Source organism: Pseudorca crassidens, chromosome 3 (genome assembly GCF_039906515.1).
Source record: "Pseudorca crassidens isolate mPseCra1 chromosome 3, mPseCra1.hap1, whole genome shotgun sequence".
Classification (NCBI taxonomy): domain Eukaryota; kingdom Metazoa; phylum Chordata; class Mammalia; order Artiodactyla; family Delphinidae; genus Pseudorca; species Pseudorca crassidens.
The window spans coordinates 100,440,844-100,462,238 of NC_090298.1; positions in this window are offsets into that span (position 1 = coordinate 100,440,844).

The window sequence follows — 21,395 nt, forward strand, 5'->3', positions numbered from 1 at the left end:
TCTAAAATGTAAACTGAGTCATCTAACTTTTTTGAAGGAGTGAGCCTAATTAGCTGAGGGCCATCCTAATGATGTAGTAAAATTTTTGTCTGATTTATTGCTTGCATTTTTATTGGGTCTTTTTAGAGATGCAATACAACATAAATCTTCAGATGGCCCCAAATTCCATGAAGACACATGAAACAAGTGATGATCTTACTGCCTCCTAAAGGGAGAAAGGACAAAAAACTTCCCAATGTACTGCAAACACTCTCCAAAACTCTCTCCTCAGAAATCTCCTTCTCTTTCTTTCAGGGTTTTTTCTCTTTAATCTTCAAAACCAGTGTTGCTTCATTAGAGCTTAGATTAAACCTAAGAAATTCTGGCTTGGCTGTCTTTATGGCAATGTAGATGTCCAGGCTGTTGCTGGAGAGGGGCCCATCATCTCCATGGTACACAGGTTAAAAGGAAGTCTCTTCCTCCCAGGAACCTAAGAAATGCTATCTGATACCTAATTACTCTTCCACATTCTTTTGTCCTGCAGCCCAGGGAAGAGTATAATCTACAACTCTTCTGGAGCTGGAGGAATCAGTCATTCCAGGGATCTCCCCTCTCAGGCAATGGAGAGAGATGGGTTCGGTAGGAAGGACTGGGCTAATCCACATCAACCATTGAAACCATGACCAGTTTATGATCAATTTTACGCTTGCACTTCACTGACCACCAGTCCAAAACACTCTCCAAGGGAAGATAATAAAAGAAAAAAGAGGCAAAGGATTATGGCTGGAAGTGGAAGGTTTTCCAGCTCCTTTGGTATATAGAGCAGTGAAGTCTCAACGATTCTTCAAGCAAATCAGTACAACAGAGAAGTAAAGTAACAAAACCCGAAAAGAATGGGAGCATATCAGATAAAGGGAGCATGTTCTTCAGCCTGTGAGGCCATTACACTACCTCTAAAATCACAAGGGGTGATTTGTTTGTAAAGTGTGACACAATAAATTGTCAAAGTCACCTGAAAACATACCCAATTCTATCTCTGATTCTGATGTCTTCAATTGTGGTCAAAATTGAAGCTATCTACCTTGAATTACCATTCTTTCCACATTGCAGTTTACACAAGGCAAGAGTGTGTTTATAAACTTTTTAATATTGTCAAAAGGAAAAACATAGAATTACTCAGTTAGCAGTCTCTGTAATTTTGTGAGCTAGTTATAAAAAGAGAACATTGATTTTTATTTCTTATGTACTTGGCACAAGTTAAAATGATGTGGCATAAGTTCAGCAACTAAGTCTGGAGTTTTCCCCAAATTTATCAACACTGACCTCCTTCCATTGGTCTGCTGCTCCTCCCTCCATTCAACCTCTGATACCTCAAATCCAGTGTTTCTCAAACTTCAGAAGTGCACTAATCCCTTTCAGTGGAAAAAAATTATCTTTGAGGCTTTCTGGTGTTGACAAATTATTTTTATTATGATGGTGGTTAAATATGTATAAACACAAAACTAAGCATAAATTCCTTATGCTTAGAGCTTTAATTCTACAACCAAAATGAGTTAACAATGTATACAAACAAAATTATGAAAGCAATAAAATTCAACTTAACAACATTAATTTAGTTGTGAAACATGAAGTTATTATACTGTAATGAAATGTAAATATAATACTTAACTGCTTCAGTACAGGTTTGTCACCTTATTTCAGAATGCTTATACTATCCTGTGATATCTGATGACTCAAGTGTTCTAAGATTTTTCTCTATTAAAACCATTGTGAGCCCCACCTCCCGTGATTCAGGCCCCTTCAACTGAGCCCTAAATTCCTCAGAGGTAGAGCAAAGGATCCTAACAAATCAGCTCTTCTTTCTTCCAGAAATATGATGGGGAGAGAAGACAAGATGGTGGAGTAAAAGACCTTGAGTTCACCTTCTCCCACAAGAACACCAAAATCACAAGTAACTGCTGAACAACCAACAATAAAAAATACTGGAACCTATCAAAAAAGATATTCTACATCCAAAGACAAAGAAGAAATCACAACAAGACAGTAGGAGGGGTGCACTTGTGACATAATCAAATCCCATACCCCCATACCCCCATTTTGTGGGTGACCCACAAAATGGAGAATAATTATATTGCAGAAGTTCTCCCATGCATGGGAGTGAGAGTTCTGATTCCCACATCAGGCTCCCCAACTTGGGGGTCTGGCATCGGGTGCAGGAGCCTCCAGAATACTTGGCTTTGAAGGCAAGTGGGTCTTGATCGTAGGAGCGCCACAGGACTGGGGGAAACAGAGACTCCACTCCTGGAAGATGTACACGATTGTTAGCAGTGAAATTGAATTAGTAATTTAGAAAACTCCCAGCTAATAATAGTCCAGGACCAGATGGCTTCACAGGGGAATTCTACCAAACATATAAAGGAGAGCTAATACCTATTCTAAAAAATTGAAGGGGAAGAACACTCCCAAATCCATTCTACAAGGATGGATTACCAGCATTACCCTCATATCAAAATCAGAAAAAGACTGCAACAGAAGAAAATTACAGGCCAATATCTTTGCTGCATAGAGATGCAAAAATTCTCAACAAAATATTACAAAATTGAATCCAACAATATATAAAAAGAATCATACACCATGGTGAAGTTGGATTTATTCCAGGACCACAAGGATGGTTCAATATTTACAAATCAATCAATGTAATACATAACATTAGCAAAAGGAAGGATAAAAAATCACATGATCATCTCAATACAGGCAGACAAAGAATTTGACAAAATTCAACATAAATTCATGATAAAAACTGTCATCATAGTGGGTATAGAGGGAAATATCTCAACATAATAAAAGTCATTTATGACAAACCCACAGCCAACATAATTCTCCATGGTGAAAAGCTGAAAGCCTTTCCTCTAAAATCGGGAACAAGACAAAGATGTCCGCTCTTGCCTCTTCTATTTAGCCTAGTATTGGAAGTTCTAGCCACAGCAATCAGACAATAAAAAGAAATAAAAGGAATCCAAATTTTAAGGAAAGAGGTAAGTAAGACTTACCTTGTCACTCATTGCAGATGGCATAATACTTTACATAGAAAACCCTAAAGTCCTCACCCAAAAACTATTAGAAATAATAAATGAATTCAGCAAAGTTGCAGGGTATAAGATTAATATACAGAAATCTGTTGTTTTTCTATACATTAATAATGAACTATCAGAAAAAGAAAGTTTAAAAATTCCTGTTTAAAATCACATAAAAAGGAATAAAATACCTAGGAATAAACTTAACCAAGAAGGTGAAAGACCTATACTCTGAAAACTATAAAACATTGATGAAAGGAATTGAAGATGATTCAAAGAAATGGAAAGATAACCCATGCTCTTGGATTGAAAGAACTAAAATTATTAAATTGACCATATTACCCAGAGCAATCTACAGATTTAATGCAATTCCAACCAAAATACCCAAGACATTTTTCACAGAACTAGAACAAATAATCCTAAAATTCATATGGAACCACAAAAGACTAATTTCCAAAGCTATCTTGTGGAAAAAGAACAAAACTGGAGAAATCACCCTCCCAGACTTCAGACTATATTACAAAGCTTCACTCATCAAAACAGCATGGTACTGGCACAAAACAGACACATAGATCAATGAAACAAAATAGAGAGCCCAGAAATAAATCCATGCACCTATGGTCAATTAATCTATGACAAAGAGGTAAGAATATGCAATGGAGAAAAGATGGTGTCTTCAATAAGTGGTGCTGGGAAAACTGGAAAGCTACACATAAAAAAATGATACTAGAACATTTCCTCACATCACATACAAAAATAAACTAAAAATGGTTTAAAGACCTAAATGTAAGACCTGAAACCATAAAACTCCGAGGAGAGAATATAGGCAGAACACTCTCTGACAAAAATAATAGCAATTTTTTTGGATCTGTCTCTTAAGGCAAAATAAATGAAAGCAAATATAAACAAACAGGACCTAATTAAACTTAAAAACTTTTGCACATCAAAGGAAACCATCAACAAAAGGAAAAGACAACCTACTGAATGGGAGAAAATATTCTCCCTGAAAACATTCAGGGAGGCCTGAATAGACATTTTTCCAAAGAAGACATACAGTTGGCTAACAGGCATATGAAAAGATGCTCAACATTGTTCATTGTTAATCATCAGAGAGATGCAAATCAAAACCACATTGAGATATCACCTCACATATGCCAGAATGCTATTGTCAAAAAGTCACCCCTCTGTTTCCCATAAGAATATGGGAATAAAATCTCTAAGTGGGGAATGAAATAGGAGGGAAAGGGGCAGGGCACAACCTCTAAAAGAATGATATAGCCCTTGAGGATATGACATAAACTGGTTAGAACCAACGAGGTCCAAGATGTTGAAAGATTAGACTTCTAGGGAACCTCATTATAGCCTCATTATACACTCACTGTAATACATTAGCATCTAAATGATACACCCACAGGTGCCATGATACAGTCTGAGGCTAAACATAAAAGGTCAAAAAGTGGGCAGTGGCCCAATTCCTGGAAATCTCCTCCCCTTCCCCAAAATAGTTGGAATAATCCTCCCTTTTCTTAGCCTATGAAATTACCCAGCCTATAAAAACTAACTACTCCATATTTTGGGGACAGTCTCCTTCTGAGATGGCCCACACTCTGTCTGTGGAGTGTGTTTCTCCCAGGGCATTCATTCTTGCCTTTTGAGACAGACTGTATTCTGTCTATAGAATGTGTATCTAAATAAATCCACTTCTAACCTAAAAAAAAAAAAAAAAAGGTCTACAATAACAAGTGTTGGCAAGGATGTAGAGAAAAAGGAACACTTTTACACTGTTGGTGGTAATGTAAATTGTTGCAGCCACTATGGAAAACAGTATGGAGTTTCCTCAAAAAACTAAAAATAGAACTACCATATGATGCAACAATTCCACTCCTGGGTATAAATCCAGAAAAAACCAGAAACGCTCATTCAAAAAGATATATGCACCACAATGTTCAATAGCAACACTATTTACCATAGCCAAGATGTGGACGCAATCCATGTGTCCATCAACAGACAAATGGATAAAGAAGATGTGGTGTATATATATACATACACACAATGGAATATTATTCAGCCTTAAAAATGAATGAAATTCTGCCAGTTGCCACAATGTGGATGGACCTAGAGGATATTATGCTCAGTGAAATAAATCAGACAAAGACAACATATATCAGTGATATGTGGAATCTAAAAAATAAAGTATATAGCAAAACAGAAACATACTCACAGATAGAAAACAATATAGTGGTTACCAGTGGGGAGAGGGAAGTGAGGAAGGGCAAGATAGGGGTATGGGATTAAGAGGCACAAACTACTATGTATAAAATAGATGAGCAATGTTGAAAAACCCACCCAAGGTAAAAGCAAACTGCCAACTGTCACATCTTGTTTCAGGTTATAAGTTGTCCTCTGGATGACCCAAAATAATTTCCTTACATAATATTATAAAATTCCCACCAAGCTCTAGGACTTACGATTCTTGACCTATTTGTATTTTAGCCTGTATATTTATACACGTATAGAATTACTCTAAAATGTCAGTAAATTGAATCACCATCAGAAAATATTTGCCGGTTACCTAATTGACTATGATACCATACAAAAGACACATAAAATTTACTGCAGAATCAATGTTGTATTTTAACCTAAGATCTGGATATATGCTCCCACAAAGCAGTAATGAGAATGACATAGTCTGTAAACTGGCATCAGTTTAAACTAATTAGTTTAAAATGACATAGCAATTTAGAATCAAATACCATCCTTGGTCTACCATAAAAGCATTTATTGCACACCTGTTATGTGGCATGATTTTTTTATTAATTTATTTTATTTATTTATTTTTGGCTGCATTGGGTCTTCGTTGCTGTGCTTGGGCTTTCTCTAGTTGTGGCGAGTGGGGGCTACTCTTCGTTGCGGTGCGTGGGCCTCTCATTGCGGTGGCTTCACTTGTTGCAGAGCACGGGCTCTAGGCACACGGATTTCAGTAGCTGTGGCACGTGGGTTTAGTAGTTGTGGCTCGCGGGCTCTAGAGCACAGGCACAGTAGTTGTGGTGCACAGGCTTAGTTGGTCCACAGCATGTGGGATCTTCCTGGACCAGGACTCGAACCCATGTCCCCTGCATTGGCAGGTGGATTCTTAACCACTGTGTCACCAGTGAAGCCCTGGCATGATCTTTATAAAGTTCCATCTCGGGTTAAGTACAATGTGTGCTTTTTCTCCCTACCAGTGTACAGGTTTAATGGGCTCCAGCCAGATTCTCTGGAAAGTAAACTTTTGCCAAGAGTGAAGAAACAAGAATGATTTTAAAGCCAAATTCTAGTTTGCTACAACAGAAAATTAAGTTTCAAAATAGTTCGCATTTCAGTTTCTTTTTAACCTCTTCTAGCTAGTTCCTGCAAATGTGGATCATCTTTAATGTATGCACTTGTACATCCACCTTTCTCTAAGAGGCAGTATTGATTAAGACACCAACCTAGAATCAAGTTTTCCTTTGACTCCATATTGTCTTGAAAACTAGTTGTGTTCCCTTGGGCAAATTATCTATCCTCCCTATAACCCGTTTCCTCATTTGCACAATAGAGATAAAAATAATAGTTCTATTAGCTTTCTGATGGGTAAATGAGGTAATATGGAGAGAGCTTAGAGCAACACCTGGCACTTGGTAAGTTCTCAGTTAGTTTTTGCTATAATTATTTGACACATTATAATGAGGAAAAATTAAACGATTATAAAAAACAACAGATGAAGATTATTGAAGCCACATTTTTAAAACATTACTGGATATTTGAAATGAGAGGCATTATTCTGCCAGAAGTAAACCATTTTCTTAATTCTCTCTTGGCAATAATTCAGCTGAAAATATGCCCATTTATTATTTTTTAATACATTTTTTTCCATTAATTTAAACAAACACTCACTGAGCACATGCTATGATCCAGAGCCAATGGAGTCAAGGGTAGAAATTCAAAGATAAATAAGGCAGAGGCTGTGCCCTCAAAAAGTTACTGGTCTAAAGAAAAATTGATATTGGCACAGAACCAAATTACACATCAAAAAATTGCTTTAGCCCACTATCTGATTCACAGGCTTACTTTAAAAATGTGTCAGTGAACAGCCCATAGTCAATGACAATGCAGAGAAAACAAAGAGCAAAATAATTGTATATTTCACGCATTTGTCTGTCAAGAACTCTCTTTATGAAGAGAGATGTTGATAATAGACCAGGGGAAATCATTGCAAGCTTCCTCTATGGGTTCATAACACACACACACACACACACACACACACACACACAAACACACACACTACACTTAAAACGTACAGTATTTTTCTTTTAATCCTCACCTAATGTACAATGAAATACTTGGCAAAGTTTCACTTCAGTAAGGACGCCAGTGAAATAGGTGGTGGAAATCCACCCCAGTACAGAAAAGACAAAACAGAGGACTGAAATTTTAAGCCTTGCATTTAGAACACTCTAGCTATTTGCTTGATTCCCCACAGGTTTGTGAACGAGGCTTGGTCTGCAAATAGTCTGTATTTATAGTCCTACCTACCTCCTGTAATGCTAGGCTTTGTGTGCTAAGAATCTCAAAAGGAATAACATTGTGGAGAGGTGAAAATGATAAAGTAAATCTCTGTGTAGAAGGCTAAGAGCCTAAAACTTTAACTAAAAGAAAAACAGCGACAACAACAAAACATGCAATTATCCTATTATAATATTTCTTGGCGGAATATTTCTACCTACAGCTTTCAAGTCATTATCCTTGCTTTTGTTATATTTATAATAATAACAGTAACAAGGCTGTATGACTTTTGGAAAAAAAGAAACATTTTGGTATCATCACTGATAAATAGTTAAGGATGGTCCACTTTTTAGTGTCATTTGATTCTAAATATAATAGGAAATCAACCTCTTGTATCTGTTAAGAACTGTGAAGGGTTTGAGATTTTTACCCTACTTGCAAGCTTACAAGTTAGCCTGCCATAGTTTCACAGGCAGAGTTTCAAGACACTATGCTCCTGAGTCAGAAACAAAGCACAATTTGTTACTCATAGTACTAGCAGTAGCCAGAATATCATTATTTTTGCTCCAGTTCTCTGAGCCCAAATTTCCATGAGTCACTGCAAAGAGGGCTGCGTATACCTGTACACAGAGCAGGGTACATTACAGGAAAGGAACTCTGGAATTAGGAAACCCAAATATCTTGTAATGGGCAGTAAACCTGCTTGAACTTTGCCCCAGAAGCAGATGTTATCTTTATTACAGTGAACAGTAAACCAACCTGCCCTTTGCTCTGGAGCAAGACATTGTTCTCCTTTTCCAAGGATGTTTGCTATACAAACATCCTTAAACAGATAGTCTAAGATAAGGCAGACAGTGACTTGTTTCATAAGACATTTAGAAATGCATGAGACCCATAGAAAATTGTTGAAATAAAAAATGTGAAGCATCCAAACCCAAACTGAGCTAAGCTATGACTATAGTTCATGTTTCTTTGAGGACAATTCAACCACAAATATTCATTTCCATTCATTAATTGAAATCATAAAAAACTTCAACAGGGGCTTCCCCCCGTTCGTGCCCTGGTCCGGGAAGATCCCACATGCCGTGGAGCGGCAGGGCCCGTGAGCCATGGCCGCTGGGCCTGCGCGTCCGGAGCCTATGCTTCGCAATGGGAGAGGCCACAATAGTGGCCCATGTACCACAAAAAAAAAAAAAAAAAAAAATCTTGAACGGATGTTTCCTTTATTTCCAGTAGATCTTATTTTGACTTGTGTAGTACCTAGGATTTTATACATCCTTTAGTTGAATTTGTTGTTGGGAGGAAGAACATACATTCTTCTTTTCATATTCCTTCCCACTCCAATGATAATGCTAGAACGGAAATAGCTTTGGTCAAAAGCATACATATACACACATATACATACATATATACATATTACATATATACACATATACATAGATACATATAAGCATATACATACATATATATACGTATAAGCATACATATATATAAATGTGTGTATATATATATACATATATATAAAGCCATTTTTGTATGGGTTTAGGTGTGTATGTGTGTGTGAGATAAGGAATAAAAGCTCTGAAATACTGAAAACTATCAGAACTCATAACTCGTCCCTACCCAGAGAGACTAACTTATTTTCCACACAGTCCACTATGCAAGAATTAATTATTGTATTTCTATCATCCTGAAGTCCACTACAGAGTAAGTACCTAATGTCATGCAATAGGAAGCTAGTCAGGGAAGAACTCAAAGATTCTTCTTGAGAAAAACTAAATGGATTTCCAATTTCTAATTAAGTATTACCTTTCCTAGACAACCAGGACTTCATTTTCTTTCTCTTTGTATTTCAAGTTCTTAACAAAAAAATTGAAATATAAGTGCTCAAGTCAGTGTTGTTGAATAAAATGAAATTTAAAAGATGCCCTGTAAATATTTACATGACCGTGTTGACATAAGTCCAAGTGACTTAACATATTAATAAAAATGCTTTTTTACCTGGGATAACAGTTGCACTATTGAGATAGATTTCACACTATTTTGATCCTATTAAATGACAAAAAGGTGGTGATACTGTGTAGAGGCTGCATGGATTCAAAATTGAGATATTCAGTCCATGCCTTCCAACAACTAGCATGGCAGAAGGCTGGGAAGAATATAGCAAGTATACACAAACCATAATAGAAGGGAGAAAAAGAGAACTATTGTACAATAAGAGATAAATAAAGTTTTATATAAAGCATCAATTTCATCAAATTAGAGCAGGCTGATTTTAGTAAATGTCTGCTTCATGGATTTGTTAAAGATTAATGATTGATTTTCTGCTCCATAACGGCTAACGGACACAAAAACTTACTTATGCACCCTCCTAAAATCCTCAAAAGTATGGAAAAATATAAAACTAAGGTCATGTAGCAAGGAACTTGAGTCCAAGTAGTCAGAATACAATTTTGATCTATTGTTATTCTTTTTCAAAATAGGCTGCCATTTGAAAGATTCTAGCCACTTCTATTCTACCAGTGCAGACAATAAATCATCTTAAATCAGGGAAAAAACATTTGACTATAAGCAATGAAAAAAGTAGCACCTGACAGTACTGACAAAATTAGAAATTTCTCTTCTTTGCAGCCCAGACCTTAGAATATTTTTTTGCTTTTACAGTAAGTTGGAAAGTTCAGGGTAACAAAAGATAGAGAGGAGACACACAAAAGAACTTATACTATACATTTATTTCCTATCCAAGGCAATGCCAAGGAACATTCTGTCTATTCTTTCTGCTGCCATCTTTCTTCTAAAGTTGTGAGTTTTCAACCAGAGTTATCTAGGACTCTTAACTTGCCTAGCTCACTGGGGTCATAGGAGCAACACAGAGGTCTGCCAACAACCCCTAGCCGGGCTCTATGTTCAAGTTCAGTGGCTGCTTTAAAAGTAGAAAGTATTTCCAAACGTTTTTATTAACACCCTGGCAGAGATTGCATGATCTTGGTGACAATTCAATTATAGCCCTCTTAAATCGTTTCAGGTAGGTTCAATGGTCTTACCTCATTTAGAACACTGAGGGGAAAGACCATGTCTCTTCTATAATAGAAATTAAATAGCAAGCTGGCATAACTTCTGCACAATAAAATACTTCTCAAAAAATTTTACAAACATTACTTGTTAAATCCTCTTGTTGCAGTATGTATAATAATTCCATCTCTGGAAAGATACATAGCAGGTTTTACCCAGGAAAGATAGTATGGTAAATTCATTTGTTTCCTATGAAAAAAATGAACTGACATGTCATATTGTTAAAGAGCCCAGAGATTTTTCTGAAGCCCTCATATAGAGCTATAGACCATTACGAATATTATGCAAGATATTAATTTGCTGAAGAACACAGTGAAGGAGAAACAGTTCTTCATTCCTATTCCAGCTGCCCAGTTCAGGCCATAAAGCTTCATGATTGTGCAATCTCAATAGCCTCCAAACTAGGCTGATGGCTTTCAATTATTCTTCACAGGCCAGTAATCACCCACACTATTGCCACCATCTTATTTCTAAAAATGCAGCTCTAGGAATATTATTAATCCACTTAGATTTTTTTCAACTACTGCCCACTACTTATGGGATGAATTTCAACTCCTTAGCATGATACTTCAGACCCTTCTATGACCTAGGTCTAATTCACCATTCCAGTTACATTCTCTTTCATTCTCCACCAACCTTGTCAAGCTGAACAACTCACACTTCTCCAAAAAAAAAATCCATTTTCAAGTCTCTATTCCTTTTATAATACTCTTACTTGGAAATTATGGGGTTTGTGTTAGAGATAATTTATCAAATCATGTGACTTTTGGCCACAAAATAAGTCTAGAATGCAGGTACAAACAAATAATATGTATGGACATTGACAGACCAGGAACACCAAAAGTTTATAAGAGTGAGAGAATATGATCCAGTTGCTAGAAGAGTCTATGTTGAATAGACACAGGTGAAATCTAGAAATGCCTGGAGGACTAGATTAGTAATGCAGTGAAGCAACTGATGGTCAGGCCAAGGAAAAGAAAAAGTTCTGTGGCAGAAATAAAAGAATGAAAGTTTGAGATCAAAGACATGAGATCTTTCAAGTTGAGCAGTTGTAGGTGATGAAAAGTTTCAAATGTTGAGTGGGAATTGATGAACTTGATCAGATTTCTAAGATTTTTAAACTAAAGTCAAATGACCATAAGGTTAGGGTTTTGAGAAGGTGAAACATATCAAATGACCCAAGCAAAGGCAGAGGACAGAATGAAAAGGAAAATCTTGTCTTGACTGCCAAAATCTTTCCTGAATATGGAGGAATGTCCTGAAGGAGGTGAGGATGATGGTTTTGAAAAAGAATAAATTATGATATAAGTACATGACATGGACCTCAGCTCACTGAATGACCTGAAACCAATCTGAAATTTATCTAATTTAATTCCTTTAAATAAAATATAGCTTAAGATAATTACTATCCAAAAACAATTCCTCAGAAGTGTACTCACAGAGTTAATTTGTATTTTTATTGGGGTTTTTTTGTGGAATCTTTTTATTTATTTTTTAACATCTTTATTGGAGTATAATTGCTTTACAATGGTGTGTTAGTTTCTGCTTTATAACAAAGTGAATAGGCTATATATAAACATACATCCTCATATCTCCTCCCTCTTGCATCTCCCTCCCACCCCTCTAGGTGGTCACAAAGCACTCAGCTGATGTCCCTGTGCTATGCGGCTGCTTCCCACTAGCTATCTATTTTACAGTTGGTAGTACATATATATGTCAATGCTACCCTCTCACTTCGTACCAGCTTCCCCTTCCCCCCACCCCGTGTCCTCAAGTCCATTCTCCACGTCTGCGTCTTTACTCCTGTCCGGCCACTAGGTTCATCAAAACCTTTTTTTTTTTTTTTTTGTAGATTCCATATATATGTGTTAGCATACAGTATTTGTTATTCGTTTTCTGACTTACTTCACTCTGTATGACAGACTCTAGATCCATCCACGTCACTACAAATAACTCAATTTCATTTCTTTTTATGGCTGAGTAATATTCCATTGTATATATGTGCCACATCTACTTTATCCATTTATCTGTTGTTGGACACTAAGTGTCCAACAACAGATAAATGGATAAAGTAGATGTGGCACATATATACAATGGAATATTACTTCCATGTCCTGGCTATTGTAAATATTACTTCCATGTCCTGGCTATTGTAAATAGTGCTGCAATGAACATTGCGGTACATGTCTCTTTTTGAATTATGGTTTCCTCAGGGTATATACCCAGTAGTGGAATTGCTGTGTCATATGGTAATTCCATTTTTAGTTTTTTAAGAAACCTCCATACTGTTCTCCATAGTGGCTGTATCAATTTTCATTCCCACCAACAGTGCAAGAGGGTGTTCTTTTCTCCACACCCTCTCCAGCATTTATTATTTGTAGATGATGGCCATTCTGACTGGTGTGAGGTGACACCTCACTCTAGTTTTGATTTACATTCTCTAATGATTAGTGATGTTGAGCATCCTTTCATGTATTTGTTGGCAATCTGTATATCTTCTTTGGAGAAATGTCTATTTAAGTCTTCTGCCCATTTGTGGATTGGGTTGTTTGTTTTTTTGATATTGAGCTGCATGTTCTGCTTGCATATTTTGGAGATTAATCTTCTGTCAGTTGCTTCAGTTGCAAATATTTTCTCCCATTCTGAATGTTGTCTTTCATCTTGCTTATGGATTCCTTCGCTGTGCAAAAGCTTTTAAGTTTCATTAGGTCCCATTTGTTTATTTTTGTTCTCATTTCTATTTCTCTAGCAGGTGGGTCAAAATGGATCTTGCTGTGATTTATGTCACAGAGTGTTCTGCCTATGTTTTCGTCTAAGAGCTTTATAGTGCCTGGTCTTATATTTAGGTCTTTTATTCATTTTAGTTTATTTTTGTATAGGGTGTTAGGGAGTGTTTTAATTTCATTCTTTTACATGTAGCTGTCCAGTTTTCACAGCACTACTTATTGAAGAGGCTGTCTTTTCTCCATTGTATATTCTTGCCTCCTTAATCAAAGATAAGGTGACCATATGTGCATGGGTTGATGTCTGGCCTTTCTAACCTGTTCCATTTATCTATATTTCTGTTTTTGTACCAGTACCATTCTGTCTTGATTACTGTAGCTTTGTAGTATAGTCTGAAGTTAGGGAGCCTGATTCCTGCAGCTCTGTTTTCTTTCTCAAGATTGCTTTGGCTATTTGGGTTCTTTTGTGTTTCCATACAAATTGTGAAATTTTTCATTCTAGTTCTGTGAAAAATGCCATTGGTAATTTGATAGGGATGGCATTGAATCTGTAGATTTCTTTGGGTAGTACAGTCATTTTCACAATGTTGATTCTTCTAATCCAAGAACATGGTATATCTCTCCATCTGTTTCTATCATCTCTAATTTCTTTCATCAGTGTCTTACAATTTTCTGTATACAGGTCTTTTGTCTCCTTAGGTAGGTTTATCCCTAGGTATTACATTCTTTTTGTTGCAATGGTACATGGGAGTGTTTCCTTAATTTCTCTTTCAGATATTTCATCGTTGGTGTATAGGAATGCAAGAGATTTCTGTGAACTAATTTTGTATCCTGCTACTTTACCAAATTCATTGATTAGCCCTAGTAGTTTTCTGGTAGCATCTTTAGGATTCTCTATGTATAGTATCTTGTCATCTGCAAACAGTGACAGTTTTACTTCTTCTTTTCTGATTTGTATTTCTTTTATTTCTTTTTCTTGTCTGACTGCTGTGGCTAAAACTTCCAAAACTATATTGAATAATAGTGGTGAGAGTGGGCAACCTTGTCTTTTTCTTGATCTTAGAGGAAATGGTTTCAGTTTTTCACCATTGAGAATGATGTTGGCTGTGGGTTTGTCATATATGGCCTTTATTATTTTGAGGTAGGTTCCCTCTGTGCCTACTTTCTGGAGACTTCTTTTTTTTTTTGCGGTATGCGGGCCTCTCACTGTTGTGGCCTCTCCTGTTACGGAGCACAGGCTCCGGACACGCAGGCCCAGCGGCCATGGCTCACGGGCCTAGCCGCTCCGCGGCATGTGGGATCTTCCCAGACCGGGACACAAACCCGTGTTACTGCATCAGCAGGCAGACTCTCAACCACTGGGCCACCAGCGAAGCCCCCGGAGACTTTTCATCATAAATTCGTGTTGAATTTTGTCGAAAGCTTTTTCTGCATCTATTGAGATGATCATATGCTTTTTACCCTTCAATTTGTTAAAATAGTGTATCGCATTGATTGATTTGTGTATATTGAAGAATCCTTGCGTTCTTTGGATAAACCTCACTTGACCATGGTGTATGATCCTTCTAATATGCTGTTGGATTCTGTTTGCTAGTATTTTGTTGAGGATTTTTGCATCTATGTTCATCATTGATATTGGCCTGTAGTATTCTTTCTTTGTGACATCCTTGCCTGGTTTTGGTATCAGGGTGATGGTGGCCTCGTAGAATGAGTTTGGGAGTGTTCCTCCCTCTGCTATACTTTGGAAGAGTTTGAGAAGGATAGATGTTAGCTCTTCTCTAAATGTTTGATGGAATTCCCCTGTGAGGCCATCTGGTCCTGAGCTTCTGTTTGTTGGAAGGTTTTTAATTTAAAAATCTTAAATCAGTTTCAATTTAAGTGCTTGTGATTGGTCTGTGTTTAGTTTTCTATTTCTTCCTGGTTCAGTCTCGGAAGGTTGTACTTTGCTAACAATTTGTCCATTTCTTCCACGTTACCCATTTTATTGGCATATAGTTGCTCGTAGTAATCTCTCCGAATCCTTTGTATTTCTGCAGTGTCAGTTACTGCTCCTTTTTCATTTCTAATTCTGTTGATTTGAAAGTTCTCCCTTTTTTTCTTAATGAGTATAGCTAATGATTTATCAATTTTGTTTATCTTCTAAAGGAACAAGCTTTTAGTTTTATTGATCTTTTCTGTCATTTCCTTCATTTCTTTTTCATTTATTTCTGATCTCATGCAATTTTTATTTGTACTTTAAGAGGTAGTATGATTATCCACAGATGATTAGCGTCCCCTTTGTGCATGAGGTTTATCTTATTGCTGCTTCACAATAACCCTCAGAGAAAGACATGAGACATGAAACAAATTTCTGGTCTTAGAGGGAATCATGAAAAAAAAGCAGTGGATCCACCACTCATTGTGAAATTTAGGGCAAGGGTCTTAAACTCTCAGGGACTCTGTTAGTTTTTTGTAATGCTTACCTCCTACTTTTGTGAATAGTAAATGAAATAAAGTTTGTTAAAAATTAAAGTGCTAGTGTCTGACTTTGAGAAAGTGCCCAATAAATGACAGTTTATATTACTGTTATTATATAAATAAAACTAACAAGTGAGACAGGATGGGTGGAAATGGACATAAAATAGAATGTATCAGGGATAAGTGTCAGCAATAGATATAAGAAGTGTTGCAGGAGTTCATGGTAGGGAGACAAGCCAGTAACAAGGCAATTCCCCAGAGATGTTTTCCTTGAGATCTTGCTGTTTGGTTGGGTTTCAAAGGCGGAGGAAAACTCACAATACAGACGAGGGATGGAGGTTCACCAGACATGATGAAGGTTCCTGGAGCACGGGTATATGGTGTGTTTGGGAACCCCCTTAGTGTGGCGAGAAGAATTCTCTTGAGGAATATTTTGGGACCTGCAATCGAAGCACAATGTAGATATAAGATAGGAGGAAGCTGTAAATGTCGAAACAAGGAGTTCGGATATATTCATCCAATGAGAAGTGAATGAAGTTTCCTAAAGTCAGAATTTTTGTACAGGTGTATTTATGAACACTGCTAAGTTAATTTATACAGATTGCCAAAAGTTATTTAGTGAGATTTCTCAGATTGGTTCTATATTAAAAGTTGAAAATATAAGAAAACTCCTACCCTTCCTGGCTCTTAAACTAGCAATTAATGTAGTCCACAAAGCCCAGCACATAGTAAATATTCAATACATGGTTCTTAAATTTTAAATGAATTTTGGTTATTGATAATAATGGAAAATAAGTATTTATGCATAAAATTTTATCTTATAACTCTAAGCATTATGTTGTCCAAAGGTTTAACCTTCCCTTATTCTAGCAGCCAACAAGGATGAATGGTTAGAATTCATCTTCTTTTTCTTCTTCTATGGGGCATACTAATGAGCAGAGAAATAGCAAAAAAGTGGGATGATGAGCCAGAGGAGAAGTCAGTAAATGACAAAGAAGCAAGTCACAAGAATGGATAATCACTCCCTTAGTAATATAAGTTGATTATTCAGTATTATGGATAAGCATACTTTCAAAAGCATTTTAACAGTGAAAATCATTTGCAACCAGCTACCACTTGCATAGTCCTAAGGGCTCACATCCTAACTGCCCCCAACTGTACTTGTTACTGCCAAACTAATGCATGTGTTACACAGGGCTGGGGTCTTCCATTAATGTCAAGGATATGACTGGGGCACATGACAGTCCATCTAGTGTTAAATACTATTGGGAGGCATAAAAAGTGGATAAATGTATAGACACAGGAGCCAGACATCCTGCCTCAAAGCCTGACTCTACCAGTGACTAGCTGTCTGAACTTAGGCAGAGTTTCTTAACCACTCTTGCCTGTGTTTCTCATCTGTAAAATTTGGATAATCATAGTGCCTTCCCATAAAGTGTACATAAATTTATACATGTTAAACACTTGTGGGAGTATCAAAAACATGATAAAATCAACAAAAGTTAACAATTAGAATTAGCTGTCTTAACAGATGATAAAGGATTTCCAGAACAGGAAGTAATCACCTCTCTGTATAGCAAGGGGTGGGAGTCAGGAAAAACTTGGAAGCAGATATAATGGTTAGGTCTGAAGTTATCCTATTAAATAAAATGGAGAAAGGGCAATTCAGGAAGGGAAAAGCAGAACAAATAAGATCATGGTACATGAAGGTGCCTGGTGTATTCCAAGGGTGGGGAGTAGACCTGTCATGGTGCAGAATGAACCCAGAAACTTGGAGGTTGGGATTCAGATGAGTAAGGACCTCAAATGCCACCAAACTTCAGACAGTTTGAGCTCTTGGAGGTTTTTTTAAGTTTGAGAGAGACTTGGATAGACATATTATATAGAAAGAACGTGGGCAGCATTATAAAGGCTACTCAAGGTAAAGATGAGATAATTGTAGCAGCCAAATTCATTGAAAGATGGTAAGTGTACTTACACAGTTATCATTGCTAGCCATTTAAGGCATATTATGTATCAAACACTGAGCTAGGAACTTTATACAAAACAGTTCTAAATTTCCTAGCATGAGTAATGAGCTTCTGGATGAAAGAAGGGTGTTTAATGAGAAAGATAACGAGAAAGTCAGTTTGGAGATTTGGTGGGTCTGAAGTGCATATGAGACATACATTTGGAAAGATCCAACTGGCGTGTAGAAATAGAGCTTGAAGCTTAGCAAAGCGATTAACCTGAAGAGAGACTTTTGAGATATCGAGCTTTGAGTGACAGTTGAGCATAAGGAAAGAAAGGTTTGTACAGGGGAAACATGTAAAGGAGCAAGAGAAAGAGAAGGAAGAGCTTCTGTTAGAGATATTGGATTAAGCCTTTAGTCCTTGAAAAAACAACAGTTTTAATCCATGTAACAGTTACTCTACTGTGCCAACTACTGTAGTGTCATAATATCCATTAATGACAGACATTTTTCAGTCTTTGACTATATTCTCAGTAGTGAAATGCATTGAAAACATGCAAAGCATTGTCTAAATTTACCAAACACCCTCTTAAAGAATTCTTTGATCATCAAAATCTCTCTTTAAGAAAAAGGAAAGAATAGCAACACCAGCCATAGGTTAAAAGTTTGTGATGCAAAACAGGAGCTCTGCAAAGTTACTGATAAAGCTGAACATAGATTCAGCTCTCCTGATACCCACTCCAGAGCATTAGTCAGTGAGGTGACTGCCTCTGTCGACACAGTGTGCATCTGCCTCTCCTTGGGACTGAATAGAAACCACATCAGTTCACACTGTTGTCTTAATAGCTCTAAAATTATAATTGCTATTTAATCACTACTAAATTGGACTTGGCCTTGATTTCCTGGCAAGTTTTATTTAATTAGCAATTAACTAAATTTCTTTCTTTTTTTCTTACCTTTTATCAAACATCTCTTTCTAAAATGACAACATGCAAAGTCATTTTCTTTAATAAAATTATGACTACAGCATAAGGCAAATAAGATTATGGTTAAGTACCTTTTTAAAAAAATTTTATTGGAGTATAGTTGCTTTAAAATGTTGTGTTAGTTTCTACTGTACAGCAAAGTGAGTCAGCTATACGTATACACATATCCCCTCTTTTTTGGATTTCCTTCCCATTTAGGTCACCACAGAGCATTGAGTGGAGTTCCCTGTTAAGTACTTTTTTCATTTAACTAAAAGAATGCTATCATTAAGTATCATAAACATATAAGTCAAGTGTAATACTAGTGAAAGTTTTTCCAAGCACAAATTCCCTTTTGTATGGCAAACCAACTTCACTAATATATAATATGTAAATTATGAAACTAAAATTTATCTCACATTTGTGCTTAAATTATATAAAATTTCTGCTTTAAAAAACACATTATGTTGCTTCCTTGGTAATTACATTCTTATACCAGGTGTAGAGAAAGCATTGCCAATAGTCTGATAAGAAAAAATAAAAATTGTGGTTTGATTGTGTTTTTTTATACTTATTTAGGAATAGTGAATCATGCATGCATGTTAATTTATTTTAGAATAAAGAGAGTTTTTAATGTCATTAAAGCATAAAGAATTAAACTGTAATCTTGACTGAATCACTCCAACTTCTAGCCCTCAATTTTCTCAACTATAAAATGAGTTACTCTAAAATAATTTTGAAGCCCTTTCTAAATCTAATATTTCAATATGACATAGCAGTGCCAAGGCCTAGTATAGGAGAAGCTTTAAACCAAATTTGCAATAGGACTCAAGACTACTCCCGAATGAACTGACCAGTGAAGTAAAAACGGTGGTCTACTATGCAAGTGCAATATGATGCCAAGTTATAACACACCCACCCAGCAAGATTGCTGGCCCCAAGCTTCTCTGATGTAGACATTCTAGAGCTGAACTGCTCACACTCTATTCTTTAGTTCCAATAATTATTATATATATTGATTGACAAAACTTGTACCAGAACAAGTATTTGTCGATCAAGGAATATTTTAAAGCACACTTTCCTAATTATAAAAGGTAAAAGAGCATTTTATCTTCTTTTCTATATTCTGAGACAACTAAAAGAAATGTTATAATTTTCTTTCCACTATGCACATTTTGGATTTTCTTCACTCCAAAACTATACCGACAGCTGTGGTTTAAAAGTTTTTGGTATGTTTCCCAGGAGGAGATGAGTTCTGCTAATAAAACTTTCCTTTCAAGGTCACTAACGCACGCAATTGAAGCACTTGGGAGATAATTCTGTGTTTGATTTAAGAGACAGAAGTTGAACTAAAATAAGCATGTTAAGAAGCACTAGATGCTAAATTCGCTCAGGTTCTGTAACTAGAAAACTGGAATTAGCTGTTGCCCTGGGCACTGATACATCAAAGTTTTGATATAAAAATTCTGCTTATGACTTTGCCCTGATGACTTGTCACTCATATGCCAAAAAAGGCCATATGGCAAAGCACACCATGGTCATGGGCAGTAAGTAATTAACTGCACCTCACTTAAAATCTTTTATCATACAAGGCAGAAGCTCTGTCTCCCAATGACATTAACTTACTTAAAATGAATAACACATGGCAAGGAATGGGTCCCTAAAGTTCAGAAAGGGGATTTGACTCTCTTTTAGTGCATTGTGCAGACAAGGCAAGAGCAATTCTCATTAAAGTGCTGAGCACAGTCATAGATCGATGAGGCACAGAATAATTACACATAATTCCCAAAAGACAAAGGACATTAATAATGTTACCTCATACATACCTCAAGGAACAGTACTGAAAGAAGTGATTACAGCATATAGCAATTGTCTCTAAATGTTCCTGCCATGGATATGATTAAATTTTTATGATATTCTGCAAGATTCTTTCCATTCATATATTTGGAGAAAATACTGATTATATAATGGGCTTCTGGGAAGATGAAAATAAAGGGGGGAATAATATTTATTCCTTTCTATTAAATAATTCCATTGATTTATTAAGTATATAATATATTTATTTCATCATTAAATATCTAATATATTCACTTAAATAATATCAAGATATATATTTTAATGGGAAGCTACTAAACAAAATCAAACTGAATACTAATTTCAGTTATAAGGTAACTGATCTGTTTTCTTTGAATACTGCATTGGCAAATTTAAGCATATCTTAGACAAGGTGTTAAAGATTTCTGCTGTGAATATTTTATAATGCTCACTTTGGTGTTTTAGTATATCTAAATGGTTTACAACATAACTGTTTTTCACTGGGGTTTTGAACAATTATGAGCAGTTAAAATAGATCTTGTATTCAAAGCAGCCATTTATTATAAATTCACATATATTTTAACAGGAAAAATATTTTTCTGTTTTGGATAATGTTCTAATATAAAAATTAATGTACATGAAAAAAATAATAAAAAGAAATCCACAGGAATATATTTTTAATTCAAATATTATTTTAACAAAAAAACTTTAAGTATTCTTTGTTGTTTTACTGTCTTTTCTTAAAGAGGATTATCTGAAATTTGTCATAACAGTAATATATCATTTAGTCAATAATCTCAATGAGATACCTAAAACTTCAAAATATAACTTTATT